Genomic DNA, 7,178 nt, shown 5'->3' on the forward strand with positions numbered 1-7,178 from the left:
CAATGAAAATCCACATTCCATTAAGAATCATGATTTTTTTTTTTGTTTTAACGAAAAGATATTTGGATTAATTAAATTTGGACCTTAAAAGCTAGAGAGAAATTCTGAGATGCGTTTTGTATTATAGCTCAAAGGCGAAGCGGGGGTGCAGCCAATGTAGAATCAGGAATTTAGTGCTGGGAGATCTCAGTTTTGAATTTTCTGGTGTCTTCAATACCAAGAATGAGAAAAGAAAACCTCTGTAAATAAAATAAATAAAAGGAAGAGGAGGGGAGAGTAAGTCTGAGGTCTAAATCTGGGCCGCTTCCCAGATGGAGAACATTTTTTGTTAACATCAACCCAGAAAACAGTCTTTCAAATTTCAATGCATCATATTCTGATCTTCACAGGTGTGATTGTGATCACTGGTGCAAGAACATGATTTCCAGACTACTAGCTCTGCTGGGTTCGGTGTACTTCCTAAGACACAGGCACACAGCAGACCAAGCCACCAAAACGCTTGGCCAGCCTATGCAGTTTCAGGCAATGATGCTAATTCCTCGTCTGATCACATTGTTCCAAACCAAACACTACCTCATGTTTTAGTGGGCTCCATCATTCATCAATTGTTTGGTTCCATTCCACTTGGCTCTCAACCATACAACATGACAGTGCTTATGACGCCTATGGTACTCACATTCAATAATTATCTTGATAAAACATGTAATCAGGGCGGATCTACATATTTAAATTAGTAGGATCACAATTTTATTTTACTTAATTTAAGAGAAAAATTTATATATATAATAATAATAAATTATTTTTTGAAATGAAAAAAATGATATATATAAATTTTTAATATATAATAATAAAAAAATTAAATACATAAAATAATAAAAATAATAATTTTCATTATTATTTTAAATTTATAATTGTACATGATATAAAGATATTATTATAAATAATAAAAAAAATAATAAATCCTCACTATAATCTTACAATTCACCTTATAAAGCAATACATATAATCAATATAACCATTAGAATAATCATCACTTACTAACATCATTATAAATAATTTTAGCTTGTGTTAGAAAAATATATAATGTTTTTTCTATTGATGTTTCAATTTTGTAGCTTTATATCTATGAAAACATTTTTAAAAACATAATAATAATAATAATAATAATAATAATAATAATAATAATAATAATAATAATAATAATAATAATAATAATACAATTTTATAAAATAATATATAACATAATATATTGAATTTTTAATCACAAATAAAATTTAAAATAAATTAATCAATCATAATAAAAAATTAATATCGAAAATAAATTTTAATAATCAAGACATTTTACAATTATTTTAGTGTATCAAAATATTAAAAAAATCATTACACATTTTATTTATATCTTAAATCTTTATACATTATTTAAAGGATTAAAATTTTATGTAAATGAATCATATAGTTGCAAAAATATTTAAAATTAAACTCTTTTAGATATATACATTTTAAATATAAAATTGACCTCAATTTATATTTTTTTATTAATTTTATTGAAATTCATTTATTAAAATTATTAAAAATATTTTATATAATATATCATTTTAAATTTTTTAATAAAGTTGTCATTGTAATGTGCCTCCGCCACAATAAGAATGAAAGAGTTTTCAACATTACTATGAATTTAAAATTCAGAAGTATTCAATGGTGAAACAGATTACTCGTTCCAGTAGCAACTCGATAATTGCTACGGTGTTGTCCGCAAGTGCACGGGTCACAGTAGTATAGTTTTAAAAAAATGATATCGATCCCACAGGGAATTGTGCTTTAAATTGAAAATAAAAGGATAAGCTAATTAGAATGGCAAAAATTAAAGATATTAAAAATGAAATTTAAAAATTAAAATTGGTATTTGAGGAATTAAAGTTAAATCAAACAATTAACTAAAATTAATTAAACTAGATTACCAAAATTTAATTTGAAATTTCTATTTATGAAATTTGGAGGAATTAAATCTAAATTCAATGAAAATTAGAGTGATTTTAGAGATTGGATTTTCCATATTGTTTGCATGTGATTTATCCCTAATTTAGCCAAACACATGAGAATTACAATTTTGAGGGAAATCAATTCTTAAATTTTTGAAACCTTTTTCAAGCATCTCAAAGTTGGTTTTCATTAAATCAAACCCCGTTTTCACGGTATTTCAAACCTAACAAAAACCCAATTAATGCTCTAATTGATTTTGGAAAGTCCCCTTAATTCTCTTAGCTTATCTCTAACACCAAGAAAACTAAGTTTATTGCAAGATTATCTATCCCTAATATTCACTTTTCAGTCCATCTATTAAGGATTAAAACTTAACTTAATGAGGGCCCATTCATCAAGCAAGGCAACAAGCTCACAAGCAATAAATCAAAATATCACAATCTTCATTTAAATGGCTAAATCAGTTCAAAACCACAATCCAAAGTAATATTTACAAACCCATCTCTAGAATCTCAAACAACTACTCACAAATCATTGTTTCAAGACAAACCCAAGTGTATAGATGAAAAAATAATGGAAATCTAAGTTAAGGAATAGAAAAACCCAAAAAATTGCAGAAGAATCTGCTGCTGGATGAGTGCAGAACGAGCTCCCTGCTGCTGCTACTGCTCCCTTCACGTGCTCCCTCTTTCCCTCTTTCTTTTCTTGCCAAAAATGCCTCCCTTCCTCCTTATGGAAAGAAAATGATAAATGGGACTTTATATAGGTGAGGGGACTGCCCTAGAATGGGTAAAAAGGTGGAAGGTTCCAGAGAAAGTGAGGTAAAAAATCAGAGTAACGCAAATGCCACGTCAGCCATTTCTAGTAAAAATGACATAAGCTGAATCGGTTGTGTCGCGGGTTGTGTCGCGGGTTGTGTAACAATCTGCCTGAATATCTGACGCTCGACACAACCTGCGACATAGGCTAAATTGGTTGTGCTGCAGGTTATGTAACTCTCGGCCATTTTTTACTCAACTTCAAAAATTTTTACAATTCAACTCTAATCTCCTCCAAATGACTACTCTGATCAAAATACATCAAATTTCTCCAAATTTAACCTACAAAACAAATAAATTCCAAAAATTAAACTAAGAATTGTGAAAATTATAAAATTGACTAAATATATGCTAATATCTATAATAATAACTATGAACAAGGATAAATTGTGTGCAAAAATTACACCTAAATGATGATCTAAAATGCATGCATCAAATTCCCCCATACTCAAACTCTTGCTTGTCTCCAAGCAAAATTTCATTAAAACTCATTTGGAAGGGAATAGAATCAGTCTTTGAAAACACAAAAATCACTAATCCAAACCACCAACTTACCTCTAGCCACCAACATTCCAAATTTCCACCAGCGAAGCACAAAGAATGAAGCAATCACTCTCAACAATTACAAAATAGCTAAGAATTAACCAATCAACCCAAGCAACAAACACCAACCAGCTACAAGAGTCAATTGTGCCAAAACAAACCTAAATGAAATAGATAGCCAATGTGTCTCAAATAGATGGTGAGTAATGTATGTAAGATTATATTGCCAAACCCATATGCAAGCATAAAAAATCTAACTCTACTAATGTAACAAGCATTTTTCAAAGAATCATTAGGTCTTTTTAAGGGTTGTAATGGGGTCAAATAGGATAAAATTGTGGTTAACAAAGAAAGGGAATAATGTAAACAAAATATGAGAATAATATTAATCATGAAACTCAAAGTGCATCTTTTTTTTTTTTTTTTTATCAAGAGGAAAGAAATTCACAATGAATCTCAAGTGCTATCACAATAAAGGGACTACTTTTATAATATATTTTTTTATTTTGTATGCGTCCCTATTTCACGTCACACCCAAAATTACCTTTGGGATATTTTGGTGACCATTTTTTTTTATCAAATTTTCACAATTACTCTAGCACTATTCAAGATGTTTCAATCCTCCAAGTTTTTTTTATATATATATCATTATTTATTTTATTTTTTTATGCAATTAATTGCTAAAATATTATTCTCATAATAGGTGGTAGTGTTTAGGTTTAATGGCTAGGTAAAAGATTTGGGTTCCAAAGAAATTAGGGAATTAAGGTTCAAGGGGGTTTGCAAGGGTTGAAATGAGATTAAGGTAGGTTAGGGCTAAATGTGAGGTTTAAAATATGAAGGAATGCCTAAATCATATTCTTATCAAAATGCAAGTTAAAAATTTCGCTTTGAAAGATCTAAGATGCTTGTTCTAGGAATGGTGAGACGACAATGACCATTTTCTTCCTTAAAGGCTTATTCGGACACTCAAAACTCAAAATAACTAATCAGAATCTGCATACTTAGATGAATGTATTAATTTTCAACTATTAAGTAAGAGGAAGAATAATGCTTAAGACTTTGTACCCAGCTGGAACTTTCATTCCACTAACCATCTAAAGGCAAGTTGGATTGCTTGAATAAGCAACTTATGGAATTCAAAGACTGGTTTAAAAATTCAAAAATTTTAAATGAATAAATGAAATGCATGAGTGTAAATGTATAGTCAACCTATATGTAACTAAGTATGCATAACTAAGTGTATGAAGCTATATGCAAGTGTATGTATGTGAATATGTACAAGTATGAAGTAATAAATGAGTATGTCACTATATGCAAGTAAAAAAGGAAAAATAATTTTGCAAAAAATTTACCCTCTCCCCCATACTCAGAATGAACATTGTCCTCAATGTTAAAAGAGTGCAAGGAATGGGATAATTTGGCTATATGTGCAGAAAATGGGTGGCTCATATGTGCATAAAGAATTATTACCCTGTTGCATAAGCGATAGCACAACTTGTGTTGAAAGTGACACAAGCTGAGATGAGAATTTTTACCTCATTGAAGTGCAGCCAATTTAATTAAGTAAAATTTGGACAGCTGCTGCACTCATTGCAAAAGAAACAGTGCAATGGAATCCATTAAATCATTTAACTCAAAAAGTTGAAATAGGGAAGTTAATCTCAAAAATATAGCCATCAAGTGTAAATCCGAAATAGCAAATCAAAGCAAGTGAGCAAAGTACTAAAGATTCAAAAAAATGTTCGTATGAGCAACTAAAAATAAAAAAATAAACTGAATAAGCAAATGTTTCAAGTAAAAGAAAAACAACACAAGCAAAATATTAACTAAACAAGTTACTAAAAAAAACTAATTAATTAAGCAACTAAAGTAAAGACATGAAATGTTTTTTTTTTTTTTTAAATCAAAATGGGTTAGTGGGCTTTTGGGCTTGGGCTTGGGGTAGCTGCTGGCCCATTCTGGTGAAGTGAGTTCTTATCCTGCAAAACAAACAGGCGACACAAGTTAGAACATAAGGATAGGGGGGTTATGTCACAGGTTGTGTAACAATCTGCCCAAAATTGTGCCCAGCGAACACAAGCGACGACACAAGCGAACCCGGTTATGTCGCAGGTTATGCAACAATCTGCCCAAAGTTGACAGATTTAGAGAGTGCCTAAAAAGGTAAAACAAATTAGATTTCAAATGATTAAACCTTCATAACATGAATTCTGATTGTTCAACTTGTTATGTTCATCAAATACTCATACAAAATAATTTTTCAAAGCACAAATTCACACATCCACATTCAAATAATTTTCTTGTTAAACCAAGATGACAAGGTTTAGAAAAATTTTCTCTTAAAATTAACAAAAAGGGCAATGAATCCAGCAATATGCACCAGCAAATACTCAATAAAAGAAAGATGAAAATTATAAGTGAACAAATTTGAAACTAAAATTTAAAGCTAAAATTTAAAGCTAAAACTAAAATAAAAATTTTTTATGCTCATTTGCTTGCAATGCATTGCATTCCATCTGCACAAGAAAATTAGAACAATGTCAAACTCTGAATAAGGAGTATAGAAAAACTTAAAATAAATATATATATGAAAGAAATAAAGAATCAATGAAAAATTGTGGGTTATCTAAAAATGCTAAGTTTAGGTCTTTAGCTTGACCATACTCACTCAAGATTTTATGGAGAATGAGAGAGATAGTAAGTTGCTATCTTCTCAATTGGCTCACCAACTGAATAATGCCTCAACCTTTGTCCATTTACCTTGAAATTACCAGATTTTTCACCAAAAATTTCCACAGCACCATGAGGTAAAACTTTCACAATTTTAAATGGACCGGACCACCTTGATTTTAATTTTCCTGGAAAAAATTTTAACCTTGAATTGAATAAGAGAACCAAATCTCCTTCTTTAAAGTCCTTTTTCTTGATATGCTTATCATGCCATTTTTTAGTTCTTTCTTTATAGATCCTAGCATTTTCATAAGCATCAAGTCTCAATTCTTCTAATTCATCAAGTTGCAAAAATCTTTTGTGTCTAGCAGCTTGTAATTTCAGGATTTCCTTTTTCACAACATCCTTTATTGTAGGATTTAATCTTCTTTGGTGTTCAATAGAAGGTCTACTATTTGGCTCTAGGAAAATCCTATGCATACAGACTGTTGGACTAATTCCCTTTTTGTCATCAATTGCATAACCCAAAACTCTTCTATATTTTCTCAAAACTCTCAACAATTTTTCATTCTCAATATTAGTCAAAGATGCATTAATTATAACTGGATATGTTCCATTGGGTCTAAGAAAAGCATACCTGAGGTTGAAAGGAAGAGGTTTAAGATCTACCTTTGGGGCATCCTCTACCTTTAATGATGGTGGTTTGATCTCCAAAGTTTGCACTTCTTCAAGTTGAAAAATTGTGGCTTCAGGATGTAGTGGAGAACTCTCCAAGTGTTGTGCAAAAGTAGCTATATTGTGATTGTCATCATCAATGCTCCCACCATGGACTAAGCAATTTTCAAGTGGGTCTTGTGGATAGCTTTTTCTGAAATGCTCTTGAACAATCTTATCAATAATGTCTACCCGCAAACAAGACTCAACTTCTTCATGTTTCCTTTTCATGGCTGGATTGATGTTGAATATCATTTGATCATCTCCCACTCTAAGTGTCAATTTCTCACCCTTTACATCAATTAATGCACCAGCTGTTGCCAAAAAGGGTCTTCCCAATAAGATAGGAACTTTTGTGTCTTCTTCCATATCTAAAATGACAAAGTCCACCGGAATGTAGAATTTCCCAACCTTGATAGGCACATTTTCTAGAATGCCTTCTGGATACTT

Source organism: Hevea brasiliensis, chromosome 6 (assembly GCF_030052815.1).
Source record: "Hevea brasiliensis isolate MT/VB/25A 57/8 chromosome 6, ASM3005281v1, whole genome shotgun sequence".
Classification (NCBI taxonomy): domain Eukaryota; kingdom Viridiplantae; phylum Streptophyta; class Magnoliopsida; order Malpighiales; family Euphorbiaceae; genus Hevea; species Hevea brasiliensis.